The sequence below is a fragment of the Schistocerca piceifrons genome, chromosome 2 (assembly GCF_021461385.2).
Source record: "Schistocerca piceifrons isolate TAMUIC-IGC-003096 chromosome 2, iqSchPice1.1, whole genome shotgun sequence".
Taxonomy (NCBI): domain Eukaryota; kingdom Metazoa; phylum Arthropoda; class Insecta; order Orthoptera; family Acrididae; genus Schistocerca; species Schistocerca piceifrons.
In genome coordinates, this window is record NC_060139.1 from 262341220 (window position 1) to 262355119 (window position 13900).

The following is a 13900-nucleotide window of genomic DNA, read 5'->3' on the forward strand; positions in this document are numbered from 1 at the left end:
AACACCTCGACATCCCTCGAGTCCCACTGGCGCTAGACGACACGCTGAAAGCCACGGATCGAAGCTGTCGGGTCGGTGGAGTATAAAACCAGTTCACTGTGTGCCACACGAACATTTATTAACGAAAGTTAGGTAGCGCGGGATATCTAGCGAAGTTTGTGACACGATTGAGGATTCCTTAGAAGGCAGGATGCTGCATGTTATCATGCATAGAGAGTAGTCGAGAGATGGAGAAATAACCCCCCAGTGTACCCCAGGCAAGTGTGATGGGATCCTTGGCGTTCATGTTGTCTATTAATGACCTTGCAGATAATATTAATATACTACTGGCCATTAAAATTGCTACACCACGAAGATGACGTGCTACAGAGGCGAAATTTAACCGACAGGAACAAGATGCAGTGATATGCAAATGATTAGCTTTCCAGAGCATTCATACAAGGTTGGCGCCGGTGGCGACACCTACAACGCGCTGTCATGAGGAAAGTTTCCAACCGATTTCTCATACACAAACAGCAGTTGACCGGCGTTGCCTGGTGAAACGTTGTTGTGATGCCTCGTGTAAGGAGGAGAAATGCGTACCATCACGTTTGCGACTTTGATAAAGGTCGGATTCTAGCCTGTCGCGATTGCAGTTTATCGTATCACGTCATTGCTGTAAGCGTTGGTCGAGATACAATGACTGTTGGCAGAATATGGAATCGGTGGGTTCAGGAGGGTAATACGGAACGGCGTGCTGGATCCCAACGGCCTCGTATCACTAGCAGTCGAGATGACAGGCATCTTATCCGCATGGCTGTAACGGAACGTGCAGCCACGTCTCGATCCCCGAGTCAACAGATGGGGACGTTTGCAAGACAACCACCATCTGCACGAACAGTTCGACGACGTTTGCAGCAGCATGGACTATCAGCCATTGGTTACGCGTCTCGGTGACCTCTTGTTCGCTTTGACGGCACTTTGAACAGTGGACTTTACATTTCAGATGTGTTACGACCCGTGGCTCTACCCTTCATTCGATACCTGCGAAACCTTACATTTCAGCAGGATAATGCACGACCGCATGTTGCAGGTCCTGTACGGGCCTGGATACAGAAAATGTTCGACTGCTGCCCTGGCCAGCACATTCTCCATATCTCTCACCAATTGAAAACGTCTGGTCAACGGTAGCCGAGCAACTGGCTCGTCACAATACGCCAGTCACTACTCTTCATGAACCGTGGTATCGTGTTGAAGCTGCATGGGCAGCTGTACCTGTACACGCCATCGAAGCTCGGTTTGACTCAATGCCCAGGCGTATGAAGGCCGTTATTACGGCCAGAGGTGGTTGTTCCCGGTACTGATTTCTCAGGATCTATGCACACAAATGGCGTGAAAATGTAATCACATGTCAGTTCTAGTATACCCGTTTATCATCTGCAATTCTTCTTTGTGTAGCAATTTTAATGGCCAGTAGTATAGTAACCTCAGAAGTAGATGATGCAGTTATCTACAATGGAGTACTCTCTGAAAGGAACTGTACAAATATTCACTCACCTCCTGATATGCTTCCAAATAGTGCAATACTTAGCAGCGTGCTTTAAATGTTAAGAAATGTAAAATTTTGCGCTTCAAATACGAAGAAATGTACTGCCGTATCGTATTATTGAGTCACAGTTGGGGAGTTGGAGTCGCTATTTTCAACATACACTTCGCTGTGACAGTTTCTTGGAATGCGAATCGGTTCAGTGAAACGGGTGAGGACTTTGGTTCATAGGTAACATACTTAAAAAATGTAGTCACTTTACAAAGGAGATTCGTTACCAAACGCTCATGCGAGCCGTCCTGGAACCATCACGTTACCGACTTTGATAAAGGTCGGATTCTAGCCTGTCGCGATTGCAGTTTATCGCATCACGACATTGCTGTAAGCGTTGGTCGAGATACAATGACTGTTAGCAGAATATGGAATCGGTGGGTTCAGTGCTGGACCATTACTAAATAGGAATAACAGAGAATATCGAATATATAGAAAGAAGAACAGTCCAGTCCACGACAGAGCATTTCTGAAGTACTGGGAAACCTGAAGTGACACCCTTACCATTTCACACACATCCGAAGCTTAGTTCTGACAACTCTCGTTCAAACAAAGCATTTCTGGCCATTGTACGCTTTAGTTTGTTTCTTTGCTGTCGTTGTCTTTAAACACTCTAAATACCGTAACTCATCAACGGATTGTATTAACTCGTCAACGGATTGTATGACTGTAGATTGCTTTCTACTATTTGCCGTTCAACATATTGGTTGTACGACATTTTAGTCTTATGGTATCTAATTCTCAGACCTACTTTGAAACTTTCCCCTTGAACTTCCTTAATACACTGCTGAAATTCCTCTGCACTCAAACAAACGCTACAGTTTCATTGGTAAAACGGAGCGGGTTTAGATGTGCTCCACTAGCAAGTATGCTTTCTTCGTTGGCCCGGGGTAAGGATCTGAAAACTACTTCTAGAGCTGCTGAGAATGGTTTTAGTGATATGGAATCTCCTCTTCAAATTCTGAATTTCTTACTATCCTGATGTAATATAATTTAACCTGTAGGATTGGCGTGTACATTTCTCAGCATCCTAAAGTAATTTGAACCATTGATTTGTTTCTAACGCGTTGCTAATGTACAAGTCAGTGAAACTACGTCAAAAAATTTTTCAATGGCTTTGAATCTCAATGTAAGTAGTAATTCATTGATGTTCACTACTCCGTTTCATAATTTCGGTCAAGACTTGAAATGGACCATCTGAAACTAGCTTTTTCCTTTGCCAGAACAAAACCCAAAGTTTTCTCTGAGAGGTTGTTTGATACTTGTACTGTGTGAAGAGGAAGCTGTCATATAAGTGTTAGGAGATCTTTTCTGAAGTCTGAAGTGTAGTCTTGTAAATAGGGGATACGTATACGATAATCAGTTCAGATAACAAGAGAATAGGAATATTTGTGCTACGGAAGAATGGTGAAGAGTACATGAGTAGGTTAGGTAACTAATAAGGACTTACTAAACAGAATGGGGGTGACTAAAAGAAGGGACTAGATGATTGGACACATTCTCAGACGTCAAGGGATCACCAGTAGTGGAGGGAAGTGTGGGGCGTAAAAATTATCCAAGGAGACCAATAGATTGAATATAGTAAGCAGGTTCAAAAGAATATAGGTTGCAATAGTTATTCGAAGATGAAGCTGCTTGCACAGGATAGAGTAGCGTGGAGAGCTGTATCAAACCAGTCTTTGGACTGAAGACTAGAACAACAATACTTAGGCCTACATTTTGAAAAAAAATTGCAGTTAACATTTTTATTACTCTGCATCCGACTTTAACAGTTGAAAACACCACCAGGAAAAGAAATAGAAGTTTTGTAAGCCACATCTTGAGACGGTAGTGATTACTCCAGCTAGAAACCGAAAGCATGTTAAAGGGAAAGGGATAGATTGGAAGAATAAGATGCCAGCTAACAGTATCAGTGAGGCAAGCAATTACTACACGGGACTGGAGAGGAAACCACAACATGACCAGCAACGACCGATCATGTCAACTATGATCATTTCTATCGAAACAGCGTTATCTTTCGGCACCGTAACTTTTTCCGGCATGAATGGTTTCGTGCACCTCATCTGGCATTATTTCCTGGAAGCTGATTTCTTTTTCGTCAGCTGCCTCCTCCATATGTACTTTCGACCATATATGTATATATAAATGAACTAGTGGACAACATCGGAAGATGTATTAGGCTTTTTGCAGATGACGCTGTTGTATACAGAAAAGTTGCAACGCTAGAAAATTTTAGTAAAACACAGGAAGCCCTGCAGGGGATGGACACTTGTTGCAGAAATTGGCAATTGACTCGCAACATATAAAATTTAATGTATTGCATATATGTAGATAGAGAAGCCACGCCCATTATTATATCATTACATGACTGCAGAACTATTAAGGGAAGCAGATCTAGGTACACCAGAGTGGAGAGAATTAAAAGTGGAACAATCACATAAAACTAATCGTAGATAAGGGAAGAATCCTTAAGAAATGTAGCCGACCCACAAAGTAGGTAACTTACAAAACACTCATTCAAAGAATACTTGAATATTGCTCATTAGTGTAGGATCTGTACCAGGTAGGGTTCATAGAGGCAGTAGAGAAGGTCCAGAAAAGAGCAGTGCATTTAGTTAAAGGTTCATTTAGTAACTGCAGAAGCATCAAGGAGATGCTCAGCCAACTCCAGCAGCAACCGCTCCAAGAGAGACATTCTGTATCGTGGTATGGTTTACTGTTAAAGTTGCAAGAGTGTACTTTCCTAGAAGAGTCAACCAATATATTGGTTCCTCCCACACATGTTTCATGAAAAGACCATGATGGTAATCACACAGAGGCTTACCAGTAATTGTACTTTCTGTGGACCATTCATGACTGGAACAGGAAAAGGGGGGAGTAACAGTAGTACGCTAATTACTCTCTGCGCCACACTGTTTGGTGGCTTGTCAAAAGAGAGAGAGAGAGAGAGAGAGAGAGAGAGACATGGAAGGAGAAGTGTATGATGTACATATGGGATCTCCTCCTAAATCTCTCAACCGATGAGTATCAGCACTGTGGGGTTTATAACCCCCTAGCTCCAAAAGGAATGGAGATATGAGCAGATATGTTCTTTCAGCAGCTGCTGTAAGGCAGCCCTGTATGACAGGTATTTTGTATGGGAATAGTATCAATCTGCTTTATTGACCTGCACTGCAGCGTAACCTACACGGTTTTCCAGCCCACGATATGTAGGCTGCCCTGCACAACAGGTGTGTTGTGTTGGTCTACTTTGCATAGCATGTTAGACAACAGGGGCAACAAGACGATTTTTAAGCTCAGCATGTGGCAGGAGTATTTGCATGTTTATCGTCCCTGTATTGCAGGGGCAATATGTGTGGATGGATATGGCTGCGCGAGGTTAGAAATGGGTAGACAAGGGGATGGACGGAGAGTGGGAGTCAGAAGGGGTCAAACAGGGAGAGATGGCATCAGGAGGGGATGGACAGAGAAGGAAGGAGGAAATGGACAGAGAAAGAGAGGGACTGGGAGAGAGGAGGGGAGGAAGAGACGGTCTGGGACAGAAGGGGACATAGAGAGATGGGGAGGAGAAGGAGTAGATGGACAGGGGGGAGGGAAGAAGAACAGGACGAGTGGGAGGCGAGAGAGAAAACGAACGGAGGAAGGGATGGTCAGGGGGCGGGGGGGGGGGGTGGCAGACAGAGAGGTGAGGAGGAGGAGGAAGAGATAGCCAGAGAGGGGGTAAGGAGATCTGTACAGTAACTATGTCGAACAGCATAGGCAGATGGCAGAAAAGCGATGGGCATCGTGTCTTGTGAGAAGGACAAGAGACAAAAACGTTGAGCACGGCAGCGCCTTGCTTGGTCAGCTCAGAAGCGATAGCAAACAGCGGAAACACCGGTGTCCGCAGTAAACGCTGGCGACCGCAGACGGGCGGGGGGGAGGGGGGACGCCTCGCCTGGCCGCGAACACGCCTCGCCGTGACGTCACGCGGTGCCTGCGGTCGGCAAATCGCTTCCTACCGCTTTTTGCGGTGCGTAACGACGCCCGTGTCGGCGGCGAATGCTGTCACGTCGGCCCCCATCTGCCGCTTCTTACCACAGCCCGCTATTGACAGAAGCCTTCCCAGCAGCGGGCGACCGCGAAGCCAGCGATATCTCTACTCTGCGAGTAAATGTCGAGCGCGTGACACACGGGTACTTTCTTATTTCTTCATTTTACTTTTGCATCGACTGCCATGTAGAGCCAAGCTACTTGGTCACGGACGACTCACCGCGTAACACACACAAACGCTGATGAAATTTAAAAACTAATAATTGTCTGCATTGAAACATCCCCTTTGAAAAATTAATGAATTACTGTGCTGATAAACCTCTACGTTATTTGATTTTCAAACAGATGAGCAAAACTGAACGTACTCAGACATTACTCTCTTTACTTATTCTGATCAACACTAAACTGACACACAATATTTTTAGCGCAACTCAATCTGACTTTCAAAAATCCCTACAAAAGAATGGCCCTGACTAACAATAACCTATATCTTTCACGAATCACTTACCTCACAAAAATCTTCGTTACTCAAACTACTGCAATACAGCGAGCGCCACTACTGCCAGCTAAATAAAAGATTCTAACTACTGAAGGCACTAACTACTCATAGGCATAGTTAGCAAATGAAAGATTTTGATAGAGAACAAACAATGTATTTACCGTAATAGTGTTCCAAAGTCATCATATATATATATATCAGTTCATGACATCCAGTCTTACAAATTTACTGTCTCTGATGGACACACGTCCAGATCATCCGCTCTCAAAACTCCGCCATCTCACTCCCCACATCCACCACTGCTGGCGGCTCACCTCCAACTGCGCAACGCTACGCGCTGTTCACATCCAACTGCCCAACACTGCAACAGCGAATGTTCCAACAATGCCAACCAGCCACAGACTGCACACAGCACAGCCAGTGATTTTCAAATAGAGCACTAGGTGGCGTTACCAGCAAAAAAACTTAAACAGCCTACTATTGTTGGAACATTCGCTGCTGTAGTGTAGTAAAATTCATATTCTATAGGATCTACACTAACAAATTTCTCTCTCTTTTTATCCGTGTAAATTATTATACATACTTCTTATTTAGGCCTAGAAAAATAACTTGCGTTTGTTTTACTTTCTTTTGACTGCCCCTACGAAACTAAGAAAAAAATTATTTACTATGTAATATTTAACAAACAATACTCATTATTCCGTTCTATTGAAGCGATCTAAACTACTGTGAGGAACTCCCGTACATAGTAAAAAGGGTATGCCACAAGAATACCTTCCAGATTTTTGTTACATTCGCAAATCTGGGGCTTGTCATTCAAGTTTTTCAGTGGTGCTGGAAGCCAATTGAAATATGCAGAATAGTGTACATATTTCTGTACCATGGTTAAAAAAAGTGTTATGCACGTGCAATAACAGTGTTCACCGAGTGAATGTACCATTCCCTTGGAGTAGAACTGGAGTAGAATACATAATTATGAAATGAACGTGAAATGGAGATGGGCAGGGCTTGTGGCCAGGTGAATGGATTGTATGCTGACTGAATAGATTCTTTGCTGTATTCCAAGGAACAAGAAGCGATCGAGACGATCGCACACACGATGGACAGAGGACATATGGAAACATGAAGGATAGACACTGATGCGTGGGGCTGGAAAGCGCAATTTTTGGAGAAGTCTGGAGCGCTGCTGGTGATGACCTGGTATTACTTATGCGAAAATCGTTTAACAAATGACGGACCCAGTTTGTTGTTTACTTATATGTTGCTTACGATCCTAGCGTACAGCCTCCCTATTTGCCAGTAACAGAATTTCAACGTCATGAGGAAAGTTTTCATTATTCCATCCGGGATGCAAACTCTGTTTATCCACCGGATGGCGACAGAAAGCTCTTCTGGCGATGGGTAACAGCTTTTTTCAGCGTTCATTGGGCTGAGGACAGGGAGCTCTAGGGAAAACTTCCCAAAGACAATCTCGCAACTTTTCGTTTACTAATTTACCTGTGAGCGGGCGAGCCATGCCATGGTGGATGGGTGGACCAGCGCGGAGTAACAGTACTTTCTGTCAAATTTCTTCAATTTTTTATACGCAGTCACAATAATAAACTACGGTGATACCACGTGGATTTGTGTCCCGATGATTCTATGAAGATTGAATGGAAAGATTATCCTTTTTTTTTTTTTGAGATTTGTGGTAAGATCTTATGTCTTATGGGACCTAAGTGCTGAGGTCATCGGTCCCTAATCTTAGGCACTACTTAATCTAACTTAAACTAACCTACACTAAGGACAACACACACACACACACCTATGCCCGAGGAGGACTCGAACCTCCGACGGGGGAGCCGCACGGACGATGGCAAGGCGCCTCAAACCGCCAGGGCTACCCCGCGCGGCATCACTTGTTTCATCCCTGACTGAACTAGATGGATATTTTTTTTTTTTTTTCGTGCGGAAGAATAACTCTGACAGTCTTACAATGAGTTGAGCTCCTGTTCAGAAAAGTGTACCCGACTTACAAGGGGAGGTCGCCAATTGTGAAATTCGGATTCGATCCATACTGCGCATAATAAAAGCTCATGGCCACAGGTGTAATGTGGCAAAGCACCAAGATGCACTTCTCAGCCGTTGTCGAGAAAATCGACAGTTAAAAGAAACCGTTGCGGTGAAATACTCTCTACGATTATTAATTTTCTACAGCGTCGTGGCGCAGCGGTAAGCGCTCGGGTTCGTAATCCGAAGGTCGCCGGATCGAATCTCGCGCCATGGAACGTTTTTTTTTTAGTATTTGTTTTTTGTAATTCAAATATATATATATATATATATATATATATATATATATATATATACACACACACACACACACACACACACACACACACACACACATATATATATATATATATATATATATATATATATATATATATATATATAAAATTCCCGGCAAGCAGTTGCAACAATTATGCATATAATAAGTTGTTGAAAGTCGTTTGTCGTGGAAAAACTGGCGACTTCGAACATCATTATGTTTTCCGCAAACAAAGTTGTATTTCACAAATGTTATTAATCGTCTTCATAATGTTTACCACGTATAGTTAACGGAAGACGTAGAAACGATACTCCGAAACGAATACGTATAGTGTAAGTCAAACGTTCAAATTAGAATAGAATTTTTAATCGAGTGAAACCGTGACATCAACTCCAGAGACGATTGTATAAAAATCCAGTCCATCGTCCACCACCAATTGTCTTCTCCGATTTTTGCCGATATTATACGATACGCGTGGTATCCATCAAACCTGACGAACGATAGAGCAGTTTTTCAGAATGTCAATCATATGTGTTTCCCAACAGATAATTTAAAAAACAATTGTTCTTGTAGAAACGCATCGTTTATCAGATGTGCTGGATGTCGTGCTGTTTTCTGCTTTCCATGTTCACTCTGGTTGGTGCGGTACTCCAGCTACTTCTTGTCACTAATTGTTAATTATGTGCGAGTGTATACCGAACTTTTCAATAAATTGTATCCACTTGAATATTATTTGTGATATTGTGTTTTATTTCAAGTATTATTTTTCCACGACAAACGACTTTCAGCAACTTGCGACTGAGATATATATATATATATATATATATATATATATATATATATATATATATATATATATATATTACAAAAAAAGTAATTAAAAAAGTTGCATGGCGTGGGATTCCATCCGGCGACCTTCGGATTACGAACCCGAGCGCTTACCGCTGCGTCACGACACTCTAGGAAGTTATCAATCGTAGAGAGTATTTCACCGCAGCGGTTTCTTTTAACTGTCGATTTTCTCGACAACGGCTGAGAAGTGCGTCTTGGTGCTTTGCCACATTACACCCCTGGCCATGAGTTTTTATTATGTGCAGTATGAATCGAATCTGAATTTCACAATTGGCAGCCTCCCCTTGTTAGTGAAAGAATGCTCCACTTCCAATGTAGATTCTTTGAGAAAGGCAGTGACGTCCAGCCGTTTGTGCTCTTGTTCAACAGTCGAGTAGTGAGGGACCTACAGCAATAAAAAATTTTTTCTTCTTTAAATAATGTGTCAGAATTCGATTTACTGTCTATGCTGAATCCCTGTACTCTAAGAAAATTGTTCGTATTTTGAACGACTATCTATTCTTTCACTAACTTTGTACTGTGGGTATTTCTCAACAACTTGGGTGTACTGCCATAACAAACCGGACAGAATTTACTTTCCCTGGGTAGGTGTTAGTTGTTAGAAATAAATGCATATCCGAGTTACTTGTAGACAGGTGCACAAACATCAGTTTTACATACTAGTACAGGTAGAGGAAGCTTTCTACAAGTTATAATTTGTAGAATTACGTACTTTTGATCCTCTTTACTGGCAGTTATTCCGCCATTCGAGCCCGCTAACTTCATGATTTGGCAAAATTATTTTATCTTTGTGGCCGTATGGATTTCCTGACGGGACAGTCTTCAGTTCCCTTTACGAAAGAAACTCGTGTGCATTATCTGTCTGCGAGTGTTTTCATTTTTCTGTGTTATCGTGTCTTGAAAGGAGAATATAAGATGAACATCAACAAAAGCAAAAGGACGATAATGGAATGTAGTCGAGTTAATGAGGTGATGCTGAGGATATTCGATTAGGATATGAGACACTTAATGTAGTAAATGAGTTTTGTTATTTGGAGAGAAAAATAACTGATAATGGGCGGAGTAGAGAGGATATAAAATGTAGACTGGCTGACGAAGAGAAATTTGTTAACATCGAATATAGATTTAAGTGTCAGGAAGTCCGTTCTGAAAGTATTTGTATGGAGTGTAAACATGTATGGAAGCGAACCATGGACGATAAAAAGTGTAGACAAGAAGAGAATAGAAGGTTTCGAAATGTGGTGCTACGGAAGAATGCTGAAGATTAGATGGGTAGATCACGTAGCTAAGGAGGAGGTACTGAACAGAATTGGGGAGAAGAGGAATTTGTAGCACAACTTGACAAGAAAAAGAGATCGGCTGGTAGGACACGTTCTGAGGCATCAAGGTATCACCAATTTGCTACTGGAAGGAAGCGTGGAGGGTTAAAATCGTAGAGGGAGACCAAGAGATGAAGACACAAAGCAGATTCAGAAGGATGTAAGTTGCAGTAGTTATTCTAAGATGAAGAGGCTTGCACGGGGTAGAGTAGCATGGAGAGCTGCATCGAACCAGTCTCTCGGCTGAAGAGCACAACAACGTGTTTTAACTGCTTGGGTATCATATTTTGTGAGCCGCAGATCGGGAACGGGACCAGCATTTGCCGAAATGACCGTGACAAACTGGCAAAAAGCCACAGTCTGGCTGCCGCTGTACCAGATTACAAGGCGTGCTGTCGAATACTTTTCCCGACTGCAACAGCGTACGGTGGTGCCAGTGTGCGAGCGCTGGGTGTTTTCCAGCTGACAGAGGCGGCATATTCCGCGACGCCACAGTCCGAGCTAGTGTGGCACGTCATTGTGGTGCTCCCGGATCTCCGCGTGGCAGCCCGGCTGCAACTTCCGCCGCGCTGGCCGCGTCTCCGCGTTCCGTGTGATGCTCTCTCTCCCCCTCCCACTCCAGATAACGCACACTCAGCCAGCCCTCGTCTCCACTTATCGTTTGCCTGGCGCTCGAGAGCTGCTCGAGTCGGAACGCACTCCACAGCTAACCACTTCGAGAGCTAAACATCTCCTCAAGAACACGTCACTCGCGATGACGCGTGATAAAGCTGTAAATTCCAAAGTACCTACAACTCATTTTGTCCACTCACGCCAAAGCATTGTCGGTGCAAATTACTGTAGAGCCAGCACGTGGAAAGAAATAAACGGGAAGAATTGATAGGGAAATTCGCTTGCTGCATTGCACTAAGGACTTAAGTCGTGTGGTGTTTTTATTTTTTGTCAGCCGTTTCTTGCAAAGTTTAAACTGACGAGCCAAAGCATTATGACACCGTTAGGACTGTAGCAGCGAGAATGTCCTTCTTCAGATTGCTGCTTTGTATGCAGGGTGATTCCATGATAATGTTACAAATTCAAATAGTTCAAATGGCTGTGAGCACTATGGGACTTAACATCTGAGGTCATCAGTCCCCAAGAACTTAGAACTACTTAAACCTAACTAAACTAAGGACATCACACACATCCATGCCCGAGGCAGGATTCGAGCCTGCCACCGTAGCGGTCGCGCGGTTCCAGACTGAAGCGCCTAGAACCTCTCGGCCACACCGGCCGGCCAATGTTAGAAACTTTCAGAGGTGATGGAGAAGTAAAAGACGACGGTCCGGAAACGATCTAGTTTTGATGCCTCTGACAGTGGACGTCTTCTACCGCAAGCTTACTTTCCATATGCGGGGAGGAGGTAGTATTGGCCATAACAAGAAAAATTGTCTGATAAGGGTGGACTCTAAAATGCATGTCATGAGAGCTATGAGCGGAACCGAGCGAGGTGGCGCAGTGGTTAGCACACTGGACTCGCATTCGGGAGGACAACGTTCACACCCGGGTCCGGCCATCCTGATTTCGGTTTTCTGTGATTTACCTAAATCGCTTCAGGCAAATGACGGGATGGTTCCTTTTGAAAGGGCACACTCGACTTCCTTCTCCATCCTTCCCTAATCCTGTGGGACTGATGAAAAATGGTTCAAATGGCTCTGAGCACTTCTGAGGTCATCAGTCGCCTAGAACTTAGAAGTAATTAAACCTAACTAACCTAAGGACATCACGCACGTCCATGCCCGAGACAGGATTCGAACCTGCGACCGTAGCGGTCGCTCGGCTTCAGACTGTAGCCCCTAGAACCACTCGGCCATTCCGGCCGGCGGGACTGATGACCTCGCTGTTTGGTCCCCTTCCCCAAATCGACCAACCAATCATCTTTGCGAGTGTCAAAATACACTTCTTCTACTGAACAAGTGCTCATAGCTCTTGAGGTATGTACGAAGGTTATTCGTTTGTTACAATCCAATCGGTCGGGAAATGGAATCAGCGAAAATCAAAAATGTTTTACTTGCAGCACTTAGCTACATCTCCCAGCTACTTCTGTACATAGTTGCCACCCCGACGAAGACATGTGTCGTAGTATCGTACAGCTTTGCAATAACCGCGTCACAGAAGACCTGCGCTTTTCGCCAGTTCTCTACGCTGGTCTGCAGCTCATTGTCTGTGACGAAATGTTGTCTTTATAGCCAGAAGTTCACGTGAGCAGAGATAGACTCCGGACTGTACTGAAGGTGATCAAACACTTCCCATCTAAAGCACTGCAGAGCGTCTTCATTGCTCATGCAGTGTGTGGGCGAGAACTGTCATGAAGAAGGAAACGCACAACACTTATGTTACGTTAACCTGGCTGCATGACATCAGGCGACATCTCCTAGTAGGCACGCATAAGTGGCGGGGGACATTATTCTCGAGGTATCTTTATGTCCTCGCGGTGCGCTCAGAACTTAAAACAGCGACGTGATGCGATCGACGGGCTTACTGGAGACAATGCCCAATACATCTGTGCAATGCTTCGTCGGCTTTTCACTGTGATTTTCATTTCGCGGCAGATCACATCTTAATAAATTAATAGCCCTCGTGGTTTAGAGCCCATGTTTACTGGACAGTCCTCTTTTTTTGATCCACACTACATCCACCCAAAATATGTACAGCAAAGAGCTTGCAGTAGAAGAGGTCCACTGTCAGAAGCATCAGAAAGATTTTCGCTTATAACTTTGGACTTGATCGTTTCCGGACCAGAGCCACTTACCTCAAATTGATACATTAACCCTTCTCCATCAACCCTGAAAGTTTGAAGCATCGTCACGGAATCATCCTGTATACACATTTCCATCTTCTGGAGCTCTGACCGTAGATGTACGTATCAAATTTATTAGCCATTTCTACATTCTTGTAGGCAACAAACAAATGGAGTGCTCAAACGTTCACGTGGCAGCATACGAACTCAAGCGAAATAATATTGTTTCGCAGCTCAGCACTGTAGTGCTGTCGACGTGAGAAAGATGAAGCTAGGGCGAGACTGAGAAGGAAGCATTTACAAAAACTAGCACAGAGGCAGTACGAAATATTCTCCACCCTGATGGACAGTCAGCAGCACAGTGGCCATAACTTGGCAAATTTGAGGGGCGTTCGATAAGTAATGCAACATACGAGCGTTGGAACTTAAATAGAAATGGTTCAAATGGCTCTAAGCACTATGGGACTTAATATATGAGGTCATCAGTCCCCTAGACTTAGAACTGCTTAAACTTAACTAACCTAAGGACATCACACAC

At 43.8% G+C, this 13900-nt stretch overlaps 1 protein-coding gene across 1 annotated transcript in view; it reads left to right on the forward strand.

Annotated features, from left to right (window-relative positions):
- LOC124775313 (frizzled-4) overlaps nucleotides 1-13900 on the forward strand; it is a 473590-nt gene that overhangs the window by 91071 nt on the left and 368619 nt on the right. The gene's annotated exons all lie outside the window — the stretch shown is intronic.